Source organism: Microcaecilia unicolor, chromosome 4 (genome assembly GCF_901765095.1).
Source record: "Microcaecilia unicolor chromosome 4, aMicUni1.1, whole genome shotgun sequence".
NCBI classification, from domain to species: Eukaryota; Metazoa; Chordata; class Amphibia; order Gymnophiona; family Siphonopidae; genus Microcaecilia; species Microcaecilia unicolor.
This window is the reverse complement of record NC_044034.1, coordinates 353,361,709-353,375,718: the sequence shown is the minus strand read 5'-3', so window position 1 is coordinate 353,375,718 and position 14,010 is coordinate 353,361,709. Positions and strand designations below refer to the sequence as shown.

General features: G+C 44.0%; 1 protein-coding gene across 2 annotated transcripts in view; it reads left to right on the top strand.

Moving 5' to 3' along the window:
• SMS (spermine synthase) overlaps positions 1-14,010 on the top strand; it is a 164,843-nt gene that overhangs the window by 113,425 nt on the left and 37,408 nt on the right. The gene's annotated exons all lie outside the window — the stretch shown is intronic.

The window sequence follows — 14,010 nt, the reverse complement described above, 5'->3', positions numbered from 1 at the left end:
AGAGTCGTGTTTGTCACATCTTCCAGGTCTAAATCTGTATGTTGGGGGGATGCTGCATGTTATTTTTATCTTTGCTTTTGATTTAACAAAACAAAACACAGTGATTACCAGAAGTGGGACTCTTGCTAGACAGTAAACAAAGCCAGCTGAATTTTTGATTCACCAGAATAATTGTGAAATCTGAAGAAAATCCTCTTAATCTGTTTAGGGTCCCAGTAATGGGAGCAGCTTTCTATGCTCCTCATGCTATCTCTAGGTACAGTATCTGGGACATCAGGGGTCCAGCACAGCACCACAGAAGACAGACAGACACTGATGTTGCTGTGTGAATTCAGCCCAAAAAAGTTTCTATTTACAGATTGTTTTGGATTTAGCAACCCACAGAGACAAGGAAGGAAGTGAAAAGAGCACATGAGTTTTAATGTCAGGTTGCTAAAACCTTCTGTTTGTTGTAGGTTTTTTTTCTTAGTGTGGTGGAGGTTAACCAAGCCCGCCCTTACTGCAAGAAAATAAAATTAGATTTGTGATACTAGAATAGGTTTAAAAAAAAAAAACCTGCATTTTTTTCATTGAAATGTTTGAACTTATGAACTGTAGTTTTTGATTGCCTTATTAGTAAAATAGAGGGGTTGATGCAGAAAGCCACATGGTAGAGTCACGTGCTGATAGCAAAATTTACAAGGAAATACACCACATTTCTGCAGTCAGTGAGCATGCAAATTACTGTTGGGTTAGTAGAGAGGTGTGATAGCCGTGTTAGTAACCTGTTGGGTTAGAAATGCAGTCAGCTCATTGCAAAATGTCTCCCTTCTGTTAGTGCTTGACCGGTGATTGGCTCTTGCATTGATAGGTAGGGTGATCTAAAAATGCAAGCAAGCCGACAGCATGGTTTTTGCTTCACCCTGATAGAGTAGCAGCACCCCCTCTCCCCCCAACATAAAAAAAAATCCTTGGTGTCTAATGGGACCTCCCACCCCTCCTCATATCAGTATTTGAGAGAGAGACTCTACACAGTGTGTCTCTCCCTGGTGTACCGGGTGTGATCAGGTGTTGACATTTTCTAAGGTAGTGGTGTTAGGCAGGAATCAGTAGGTATCACTATGATGGGGGTTTGGGGGCCAGGGGGCCCAGGGTGGGAGGGTGTCTCCAGGTACCAGAGATTTTTTTTTTAAATATCTGGGAAGGAGGGGTGCTGCTAGGTAACAGGGGTTTTTTTTTATATTGGGAGGGGTGGGGTGCCACAGGACCAGATTTTGGAAGTCAGAATATTTTCATGTCTCATTGTGACACCCTGCCATTCAGAGCTGCTCAAAAATTTGTCAAGCCTAGTTGGTGCCGGTTACTACAAATTTTACCAACAACAATATGGGTGTGGAATTAGAACATAAAACTTTATCGGAATAGATATTCTTTTAGGCCCCATCCTTGGCCACCTTTAAATCTAGACTGAAAGCCCACCTCTTTAACATTGCTTTTGATTCGTAACCACTTGTAACCACTCGCCTCCACCAACCCTCCTCTCTTCCTTCCCGTTCACATTAATTGATTTGATTACTTTATTTATTTTTTGTCTATTAGATTGTAAGCTCTTTCCGCAGGGACTGTCTTTCTTCTATGTTTGTGCAGCGCTGCGTATGCCTTGTAGCGCTATAGAAATGCTAAATAGTAGTAGTAGTAGATTTTAAATCTTATCAAATTACTCTTTATTAACACAATTATTCCATTATTATTTAAAATCCACACTTTTATAGTCCATTTCAGTTGTGTTCAAGATCTTCCAAAGTTCATAACATACTTTATTACTGTTTCAGCTTCTTGTCCATAAATTCTTTGTACAAACAATTCCTTTCTTGCAGCTCTACACAGTGCTGTGTTTCACCAACGGCGTCCTCAGGAGCTGTCTATTCATCGCATAAGCACAGCGATATATCATTCTAATTCATCCATTGTGTATAAGGCAACTGCAATGGAATAAGCAGATTTTTACATCCGACTTCTTTTGACACTGTCTCTCAGACAGGAGATCCGTTCAGTGGATTCATCCCGCACACATCCAGTCAAACAAAAGCAAACAAGTCCGTATATCTGTGGAATTAGAACTTCAGAAGAATAAACCAACATAGACTGATCCACAATATGAAAACAATAACTATGAAAAAATATTTATAAAAGGGAAAGAAAAGCCTCAAAGAGCTCAATCTTGCAGATGATGATCAGCTGAGTTGATAGCGATGGATACTTCATCACTGGCAAAAACCTTCCCCACAATAAAAATAACATTTATACTTGCTAAGGATGTAAAAAGAATTGAAGCGGTGCAAAGAAAAGCTACAAGGATGGTATGGGATTTGCGTTACAAGACGTATGAGGAGAGACTTGCTAACCTCAACATGTATACCCTGGAGGAAAGGAGAAACGGGTGATATGATACAGACATTAAAATATTTGAAAGGTATTAATCTGCAAACGACCCTTTTCCGGAGATGGGAAGGCGGCAGAACTAGAGGGCATGAAATGAGATTGAAGGGGGGCAGACTGAAAAAAAAATGTCAGGATGTATTTTTTCACGTAGAGAGTGGTGGATGCTTGGAATGCCCTCCTGCGGGAGGTGGTGGAGAGGAAAACGGTAACGGAATTCAAACATGCATGGGATAAACATAAAGGAATCCTGTTCAGAAGAAATGGATCCTCAGGAGCTTAGCTGAGATTGGATGGCAGAGCTGGTGGTGGGAGGCGGGTCTGGTGGTTGGGAGGTGGGGATAGTGCTGGGCAGACTTGTATGGTCTGTGCCAGAGCCGGTGGTGGGAGGCGGGGATAGTGCTGGGCAGACTTCTACGGTCTGTGCCAGAGCCGGTGGTGGGAGGGCGTAGCTGGTGGTTGGGAGGCGGGGATAGTGCTGGGCATACTTGTATGGTCTGTGCCCTGAAAATGACAGTTACAAATCAAGGTAAGATATACACAAAAACTAGCACATATGAGTTTGTCTTGTTGGGCAGACTGGATGGACCGTGCAGGTCTTTTTCTGCTGTCATCTACTATGTTACTATGTTACTTTTTGTGAAAAATTCTTGTTATAGAAAATGTTCACTATTCTATAATGTTCATAGTCACTAGTTACTGGTAGTGCAAGAATAACGTCACTTATCTCAGTAGAACTCAGGTTGAATATAGAGTGAACATCAGAGCTGTCTCTTTAAACTCTCCACGCCCCTGGGCCAGCGATGGCCAGCGTTTCGTGTAGGTGCTTCAGGGTGCCAGATGGCGGGATATTTAGAAAAAAGAAAATCACTGATTGCAGTCTATAAGATGTGTTAAAGTTACACACAGTCTCGTACATGCACAGACAATGCTCAAATTCCTTGGAGCCTATTGTGTTCATAATTGCCTATCATCTAGAATTTAGTGATGGGCAAAGATTGCAATCCATTCGTTTTCCTTTGTGTGATTTATTGGCTCACAACTGCAAATCAAGATAATACAGTTTGTAAAAGTTGTGGAGTGCAAATGGACAAGTTGCCACAGGTGGGTTACCTTGGTGTCTATTCCCTCACTTCTGTCAGTAAAGCAGATTATGATAGTCTGAGAATATGGGTCTATAAAATCTAGCTATGGGAAATTCCTTATCATTGGAACATGGTTTTTGGGGCCATGTGATCTGTTATTTTAGTCCTAGCAGAAACACAGCTGCAACAATATATAATCTTGACTGTCGATGTGACAGGCCGAAGCAGGCAGGCATATGAAATCTTAAATTGATTTTGCTTTTGTGCATGGCAATTAGGCATTATGTTTCATGCTTGCTCCTCTGCCATTCGAACTCTGCAGGATCACAGCTGCAGGCAGCAGACCGGGGCGTGTGAAATCTGGCAGTCTGCCAGTCAGCAAAGCTTAATTGTTTTCAAGCCCCAACCACAGACTTGATGTTAAATGTCTGGTACCACACAGAAAGTCTTAAAACAAATTTTGCAAAGCATGAGATTCTTTGACCGGCAAACAATCATTGTCAAACCCTTGATCACCCATGGTTTTTGTGCACGTTTCGGTTTACTTGGGCAGCACTGCCTGCAGCAGCCTCTCCTCGTGCCTACAAGCATAGGAGCCAACTTTTCAAAATGATTGGGGGTGCTGAATTTTTTTTTTAACAGGTGGTGCATTCCCCCGCCCCTCCCTCCCCTCCAAGTTCCAGGCCCCCCTCTCCTCCGAGTGCCAGTCCCAACCCCAGCCTGACCTCTTCTCCCACAACAGTCCTCGGTTGGTCCGTCCTCGCCTTCCTGCATGCCGCCCAGAATTTTAAAACTCATCTTACCTTGGGGTCCCGGCGGCAGCAGTGAAAGGCGAGCAGGCTCGATGCTTCAGCCTTCCCTTCTCTCTCAGCTCTGGTCACACCCTTGTGGAAACAGAAAATGAGAGCAGGACCAGAGCTGAGAGAAGGGAAGGCTGAAGAGCCGAGCCTGCTCGCCTTTCAATGCTGCCGCCGGGACCCGAGGTAAGATGAGTTTTAAAATTCTGGGCGGCACACAGGAAGGTGAGGACGGACCGGCGGAGAACTGATGGAGAATAGGGCGGGCACTGGGCAGGTAGGCTGGCTGCGAAGGAAACTTCCGGTGGGTGCAGAGCCGGTCCTAGGGTTTCTGGCGTCGTCCTGCAGCCTATTAGTCAGCGCTCCTACACATCCAGGGGTGGGATCACTATGGCTCCGCCCCTACAGTAGTCACACTCCTTTTACCAGCCATGGCATCATTGAAAATATTACACCAGTATAGAAGAAAAATAACTTTTTTTTTGTTTTCATTATAAATAATTTCTGTAAGCTGTTACAGCTCCATTATACTCTAAATGACACAAACCATGAATTATGAGAACAGACAGTCTTGCCAACTCTGAAAAACAATGTGTTAGCAAAATCTCAGAATCTAACAAACAGATCCCTATTCAGACACTTAGCCTTGCAGTCACACATGCAGAACAGAGATAGCCCCTCTTCAAATTCTTCAAAAATTAACCTGAAATCCTAAGAAGTTAGACCCTGCATGCAGCACAATACCAGACAAACAGAAAGAAACACATTGCTATACATTGCAAAATAAGACAACAGATGTAGCAGATGTAAATTCTCAAAGCGGACATATTCCAAACACTAAAATGAAAATAAAATGATTTTTTTTCTACCTTTGTTGTCTAGTGACTTTGTTTTTCTGATCATGCTGGCCCAGTATCTGATTCTGCTGCTATCTGTTCTCTTAACTCCGTTTCCTGGGCTTCCTTTCCATTTATTTCTTTACTTTCCTCCTGTCTTCTTCATTTCTTGCTCTATATCCATAAGTAAAAGCTGGGTCCTCCGCAGACTTGACTGTCCAGTGGATCCAGCTTCTGCCTATTTTCTCCATCCATGTGCAGTTTTTCTCCTCTCTTCCTTTTCCCTCATCTCATCTCCTTCCTCTCTCTTCCCTCCCCTCCATCCATGTCCAGCATTTCTTCTCTCTCCCCTCTATCCATGTGCATCTCGTTCCTGTCTTCCCTTCTCTCCCCTCCATCCATGTCCAACAATTCTCTCCCTGCCCTCCCTTCCACCCGCCCATGTCCAGCAACCCTCCTCTCTCCACTGCCCTCCCCGCCATCCATGTCCAGCAACTCTCTGCTCCTTTCCATCCACCTATGTTCAGCAACTCTCCTCTCCCATGCCCTCCATCCACCCATGTCCAGCAACTCCGCTGCCCTCCATCCAGTAATTCTCCTCTCTTCCCTGCTGCCCCCCCTCCATCCATCCATATCAAGCAATTCTTCTTCCTCCCCTGCCCTCCCATCCATGTCCATCAATGCTCCTCTCTCCCCTGCCCCCTCCATCAATCCATATCCAGCAATTCTCCTCTCCCCTGCCCTCCTCTCCATGTCCAGCAATTTCTCCACTCTCCCTGGGCCCTGCCCTCCCATGATCCATGTCCATGCTCCTCTCTCCTCACCTTCATCCATCCATATCAAGCAATTCTCCTTCCTCCCTGCCCCTCCATGTCCAGCAATTTCCTCCTCTCTCCCTGGGCCCTGCCCTCCCATGATCCATGTCCATCGATGCTCCTCTCTCCCCACCTCCATCCATCCATATCAAGCCATTTCCCCTCCTCTCTCCCAGGGCCCTGCCCTCCCATGATCCATCGATGCTCCTCTCTCCCCACCTCCATCCATCCATATCAAGCCATTTCCCTCCTCTCTCCAGGGCCCTGCCCTCCCATGATCCATCGATGCTCCTCTCTCCCCACCTCCATGCTCCATCCATCCATATCAAGCCATTTCCCTCCTCTCTCCAGGGCCATGCCCTCCCATGATCCATCGATGCTTCTCTCTCCCCACCTCCATGTTCCATCCATCCATATCAAGCCATTTCCCTCCTCTCTCCCTGGGCCCTGCCTTCCCCTCCATCGATCAATGCTAGTTTTCTCTCACCTACCCTACCCTCCCGCTCCCATGTTCACCTGCCCGCCCTCTTCTATTTAAATTTACCTCCGTGAAAGCACTGGCCGCTCACTAGCAGCCTTCCCTTCACTTTGCTCAACAGTGTCCCGCCTTCTTCAGCGTCAGTGAAAGCGCTGGCCGCTAGCAGCCTTCGCTTCGCTCGGCAGTGTCCCGCCTTCTGATGATATTTCCGCGAGGGCGGGACATTGTCGAGCGAAGGGAAGGGAAGGCTACTAGCGGCCAGCGCTTTCACTGACGCTGAAGAAGGCGGGACGCTGCGACGGAGATAAATTTAAATAGACGCTCAGCCTCAGCTGCAGTCTGCAACGTCGGAGGAGTAAGCGGCGGCGGTGCCCTTCAGAAGTCGGCGCCCCTGCCAGTGCCTGAGTGGCTGAAAATATTGGGGGTGCTTGAGCACCCACGGAGTCGGCGCATATGCCTACAAGAGGATCAGCACAGTAGTGACCCATCACCATTGATTAGTGGCAGACACAACTGATTCATAAGGCAGCACAAAGGAGAGCAGCTTCTGAGAAAAATAGAGAGATTTGATTCAGAAGCTATGAAACTCAGCCAGCCAGGTGTCTTGTCTTAGTGCGCTCATGTACAGGTTCCTCTCCAGCTCACCAAGTAACCACCATTGTGATAACTGGAGCATTGTTTGTGATCTCAATAAATGGCCACATCTGGAATAGCTTATATTTAAAAACATAGTGGCCTTGTAAAGGTTTTGTTGTTATCCACAAATGTGGTAAAAGCAGCTTAGCGGGGGTTTAAAAAAAGTTTGGATAGCTTCCTAAAAGAAAAGTCTATAAGCCGTTATTAAAATGGACTTGGGGAAAATCCACTGCTTATTTCTAGGATAAGCAGTGTAAAATGTATTGTACTGTTTTGGGATCTTGTCAGGTACTTGTGACCTGGATTAGCCACTGTTGGAAACAGGATACTGGGCTTGATGGACCTTGGGTCTGTGCCAGTATGGCAACCCTTACGTACTTACGCATATTTTGCCTGGTAAGTCAGTTATTGGCAGAAAGAAGAGTGGAGATAAGGGGACTCAGAGCCACACTGCCTTTGAATCCAGTGGAATTCAGGTTTAAAAAGTTGGCGCTTGCTTTATTCACTAAAGTTCTTGGCGTCTGGTTCTCCAGAATCTATAGCTTGTTTGAGGAAACCTTTGCTTGTCGCACATCCTGTCTACTTAGAGCCCCAGTAGGTGTTAATGCGCTCTGAAAGGAAATGACCTATGGCACATTTTGGCAGTTTAGGATCTGGGCTGGAAAGGAGCTTAAAGGAATCCAGGATAACCCCCAAGTTTTTTTTGCTAAGTAGATGAGGAGGATGGCAGTGTTTTCTACAGAGATGGAAAGAAGGGTTAAGGGTAGGTGTCATTGTAGACAGCACACTTGACTCTTCTGCCCAGTGCGGCGGCAGTCAAAAAAGCTGCAAGGAATAATTAGAAAAGACATGCAAAATAAGATGAAAAGTATTATTATACCTCTATCGCTCCATGGTGCAATCTCACCTTGACTATTGCATTCAATTTTGGGCGCCGTATCTGAAAAATGATATAGCAGAATTAGGAAAGGTTCAAAGAGTGACCAAACCGATAAAGGGGATGGAACTCCTCTTTTAAACGAGGAAATGCTAAGGAGGTTAGGGCTCTTCAGCTTGGAAAAGAGACGGCTGAGGGGAGATGGATCCGATGTCTACGAAATTCTGAGTGGTGTAGAACAAGCAGAAGTGAATCGATTTTTTTTTTTTTTTAACTCTTTCAAAAAGTACAAAGACTAGGGGACACTCAAAGAAGTTACATGGCAATACTTTTAAAACAAATAGAATGAAATATTTTTTCACTTAAGAATAGTTAAGCTGTGGAACTTGTTGACAGAGGTTGTGGTAACAGCGATTAGCATATTTGGGTTTGAAGAATGTTTGGACAAGTTCCTGGAGAAAACGTCTAGAGTCCGTTATTGAGATGGACATTGGGGGGGTGGGGGGGAGCCACTGCTTGCTCCAAGATTGGTAGCATGGAATGTTGCTACTAATTGGGTTTCTGCCAGGTACTTGTGACATGGATTGGCCATTGCTGGAAGCAGGATACTGGGCTAGATGGACCATTGGTCTGACCCAGTATGGCTATTTTATGTTCTTAAAGGATGGGAATTTGTATCTTGGCTATGTTAAAATTTGAGATGATGGTGGGATATCTTGGCAGCAGTGCTTCTCTCTGTTAAATTCTTACCCTCATGCACCCAAATTTGTCTATCTCTTTATCCAATTCTTCCCCTCCTCCTAATGTGCCCCAATTAGTTCTTCCTTCATTTCTGTTCTGTTAGGAGATACTTGGAACCAGTATAAAGCAGAACCCTCCCCATGAATGGGAGTCATTCATGAATAATGTGTAATGTATTATATGAATTGATTAGTCACGAGATTGCTGCCATAGGTTTTGAGTAGTTCCAGGAATGTTTTATTCATTCGTAACTGTTTTGCTAAGGTTTTTCATGCTTCTTGTAGTTGCATGCAGGGCTGCTGGCATTTTATGCTGAATGCTGTTGATGGTGGTTGGGTTTTCATCTTTGGCTGGGTTTTACTAGACTGACTTCAGTCAGATCTTAATTGCTTGAGGATAGGCTGTGGTTATTCACACCAGCTAATAACTAACTAATCCCCCACTGTTACTCGGAGTCAGAGCCACAGAGCTGCTTGGCTGATAAATGCTGGTTTCTGGCTGAAAAATGATAGAAGAAATAAAAGTGAGGGAAATGTTTTCCCTGTGTACTGAGTTCACACTTTAGCTCAGGGTTTATTATTATTATTATTATTTTATTTATTGCATTTGTATCCCACATTTTCCCACCTATTTGCGGGTTCATTGTGGCTTATAATACATTGTATTGATGGAAGTACAATCTGTTACAACATAATTATGGTTACATTATGAGGCGTTAAATTAAAACAAATCCCTGTATCGTTAAAGAGAATAAAACAATGGCAAAGAACAACACAACAATAGAAGAACACCGGATCCTGATTGGGCAGCAGAGCGATAGCAAGAGATGGTTCGGGTATAATATTTTCTGTTTTTTACCTGTAGATTAGGTTTAAGCGTGTAAGATTGCGGGGGATAGAAGTACGGAAGAGGATGTATTGATGTACATAAGTAATGCCATACTGGGAAAAGACCAAGGGTCCATCGAGCCCAGCATCCTGTCCACGACAGCGGCCAATCCAGGCCAAGGGCACCTGGCAAGCTTCCCAAACGTACAAACATTCTATACATGTTATTCCTGGAATTTTGGATTTTTCCAAGTCCGTTTAGTAGCGGTTTATGGATGCATTGTTAACAGTGTGTGTGGACTTCATGTGTTTTGATCCTTTCGATATATTTTTTCAAAAAGATGGGTCTTTAGTAGTTTGCGGAATTCGGTTAATTCGTGGATCGTTTTCAGATTTCGTGGTAGTTTGTTCCAGAATTGTGTGCTCATATAAGAGAAGGTTGACGCGTGCAGCACTTTGTATTTTATGCCTTTGCAGTTAGGGAAGTGGAGGTTTAGGAAGGTTTGGGATGATCTTTTAGCGTTTCTGGGTGGTAGATCTATCAAGTCAGACACGTAGGCTGGGGCTTCACCATGAATAATTTTGTGGACTAGTGTGCATACTTTAAAAGTGATACGTTCCTTGAGTGGGAGCCAGTGTAGCTTCTCTCGTAAGGGTTTCACTGTTTTGTATTTTGGTTTCCCGAAGATGAGTCTGGCTGCTGTGTTCTGGGCTGTTTCTTCCTGTCTCTGCAGGAGGAGGAAAGCGCAAGAGGTGTGGACAGCAGGGGAGAAAGATTAGCAAAGGGGAATGAAGGACAGGGGAGTCAAAACTTGTTTTTATAAAATATCCTGACAGTAATGATTTCTCTGTACCTTTATTTCCCTCAAGTGTGATGATGATGGTAAGAGTCACCATTGGCAAACCTTGACCCCTTAACAATACTTGCAAAGTCATGGCCCCTTACGTTAGCTAATCAGCAAGCTCTAACCACAGAGGGAAACCAGGCAGGGCCAAAATATCATTTCTCAGCCAAGGGCAGGGTCTAAATTATGAGCCAACAATGATCCATACTTCTTTTATATTTAGCTGAGATAAGAACTTGCTGAATTTCAGACATGGTTAACAGCCGACTACTCATTCCACGGGTGGGAGGAGGCACTGTTCCCTCCAAGCTGTGCAGGAGTCTTCTAACTGCACTGCTACCAGTGGGGGGGGTGCTTCAATGTTGTGTTTCCAGTTGCTAGGGACAGGCAGGTTCCTTGGAGTCATGCAGAGCTTTTACCAACTCGATTGCAAATGTGATACTAAAATAGCATCCTCTGCTGGCTGGATTGTAGGTGGACTCCTGCACAGCTTAGAGCAGCGTTTTTCAAATGGTATGGTGCGGCTGCTCCCCAGGTGTGCCACGGTGAGCTGCTGCATGAGAACAAGGTTTACAGGATTCTGCGGGGATCCTGCAATAATCCCCTGCAGGTCCACAGGGTTCCCCTGGGAGCATACGAGCCTTTCAGTGACCAGCTGTCTACCCAGAGTTCTCCAAGACGCCCAAGTACCGCCACCTCCTCCCTTCAATAATTCAGTGCAGCCACACTTGCTCTCTGCCTGGGCTGAGGTTAGCAAAACTCTTGGAGGCCACCTGATCTACTGATGCATGCTTATGGCCTCCTCCATGTGCAGCTGGCCCATGCACGTGTCAGTGTGAACCTTGCTGCATCAGCCTGGGCAGAGAAGTAAGTGCAGGTGCGTTGAATTATTGAAGGGAAGAGGCAGCGGTACTTGGACATCTTGAAGAACTCTGGGTAGACAGAGTTATTAGAACTCTGCTGCTGCTAATAATAATAATAGGTAGGTCTTCCTGCAGGGGTTTCATGCAAGATCCACCGAGACCTCCACATTGGAAAAAGTAGGCATATCCTGCATATTGCAATGAAGTTAATATTGTCAAAATTCAAATAGAAAGTTGGTCTAAAATCCAAATAAAGGGAGCTTATTTGATCTCCCTCCCCCGGTTTAGAAATGAAGGGCTTCTGATCAATTTTTAAATGCAGGATTTGATTATTTTTCCTTGGTAAAAGTCAGCAGATGGGTTTCTGATATATAAAGTGCAGTTACCTTAAAAACAGAGTTTAGTTCTATCACACTGCTCTAAAAACCTTGTTTTATACACTGGTCTGTGCATATAGTTTTGTATCAAAACAAAATTAAATAATAGAAAGTGTCATTAAAGAAGATTACATGGACAAGATTATTTACTAACAGCACATGTTAATTGCATTAGCATGTGCTGTTAGTAAATGACCCTGGGAATGAGAAGCCTGCCTTATCTCTTGTTCAGTTTGTAGACTGTAGACTCCACCACTACAAATGAACTTTTGTGTATATAAAAAAAAAAAGACAGCCTTTCTCAACACAGTTAATGGATCTGTTGCACATTTGTTTATTTATTTGTTGCATTTGTATCCCACAATTTCCCACCTCTTTGCAGGCTCAATGTGGCTTACAATTCATCATGGATAGTGTAAATGAGAAGAGAATGAACAATTGGTATTACAGAAGGATTTTGAGTTACATGATAATGATAAAGCATAGTAGTGAAATAGCAAGAAAGCATTATAAGACAGTTCTGGATACATATGGGGTTTCACATGTTTTGTTCTTTGTGATATGTCTTGTCGAAAAGATAGGTCTTCAGTAGTTTGCGGAAGCTGGCTAGTTTAGTAATCGTTTTTAGGTTGCGCGGTAACGAGTTCCAGAATTGTGTGCTCATATAGGAAAAGGTTGATGCGTGCATTAGTTTATATTTTAGACCTTTACAGTTAGGGAAGTGAAGATTAAGGAATGTGCGGGATGATGTTTTGGCATTCCTGGGTGGTAGGTCTATCAGGTCTGACATGCAGGCTGGGGCATCACCATGGATGATTTTGTGAACTAGGATGCACACTTTGAACGCAATATGTTCTTTGAGTGGGAGCCAATGTAGCTTCTCTTGTAGGGGTTTAGCGCTTTCATATTTTCATTTTCCGAATATGAGTCTGGCTGCAGTGTTCTGGGTTGTCTGCGTTAAAGCTCACAGCCAGTCACCGAGACAACAATATATGAAAATGGAAAATTCTTAGATGTAACTATTTGAGTCCCCCTGAAGAAGCCTGATGGTCAAACACAGTTCTCTGTTGGGGAAGGCTGTTTTTATTTACACAGCAGTTGATTTGAGGAGGAGATCTGTATCTGCATAATTGTCAAAGTTTTTTGACACTGCACCCCAATTTTGTTTTATATGAATACTAGTAAAAAAGCCCCGTTTCTGATGCAAATGAAACGGGGGCTAGCAATGTTTTCTTCTGTGTGCATGTGGGAGTGTGTGTGTCCCTGCCCTCTGGCCTCTCTCCCCTCCCCCCTCTGAGTCCTTCACTGTTAGAGAGCCAGCGATTTGATTTCGTGCTCTAAAAAGCCCCGTTTCTGATGCAAATTAAACGGGGGCTAGCAATGTTTTCTTCTGTGTGCATGTGGGAGTGTGTGTCCCTGCCCTCTGGCCTCTCTCCCCTCCCCCCCTCTGAGTCCTTCACTGTTACAGAGCCAGCGATTTGATTTCGTGCTCTGCTGTTTTCCTTCACTGACTGTGTTACAGAGAGGGCGGGGCAGACACTCGTAGGGAAACCGGATATCTCGCCCCCTTCACACTTCCGGCTGGAGGCTTCATAGAACGTTGGTGTTGCCTTTTATATAGAGAGATGATATTTTCAAAGCACTTAGACTTACAAAGTTCTATAGGTTAACTTTGTAAGTCTAAGTGCTTTGAAAATGAGCCCCATGGTGTACAGAAACTATAAGTTGCCTCCTTAGATCAATGATATATGGTATGCAGAGGCACTTTATTAATTTGGAAATAATTGGGAAGAATACATACTTTGTAAATGGGTCTTTGCCAGAGCCTAATACATTTCAGTATCATAATTAAATGAAATAACTACTTCTGAAGGGTGCAGGTGGGGATGGTGGAGATTACTTGCAGGGATGGGTGGGGATGGAATGGATCTTTGCGGGAACGAGTGGGTATGGTTTGATTCCAGTGGTGTGCCTTGACAAATTTTATAAGTACATAAGTATTGCCATACTGGGACAGACCGAAGGTCCATCAATCCTAGTGTCCTGTTTCCACAGTGCCCAATTCAGGTTACGAGTACCTGGCAACATCCTAAAACAGTACAATACATTCTATGGTGCTTATCCTAGAAATAAGCAGTGAATTTGCCCAAGTCTATTTTAATAATGGCTTATGGACTTTTCTTTTAGGAAGATATCCAAACCTTTTTTTAAACCCTGCTAAGCTAACTGCTTTTACCACATTCTCTGGCAATGAATTCCAGAGTTTAATGACACATTGAGTGAAGAAATATTTTCTCCGATTCATTTTAAATTTACTACTTAGCAGCTTCATTGCATGCCCCCTAGTCCTAGTATTTTTGGAAAAAGTAAACAAGTAATTCACGTTTACCCGTTCCACTCCATTCATTATTTTAT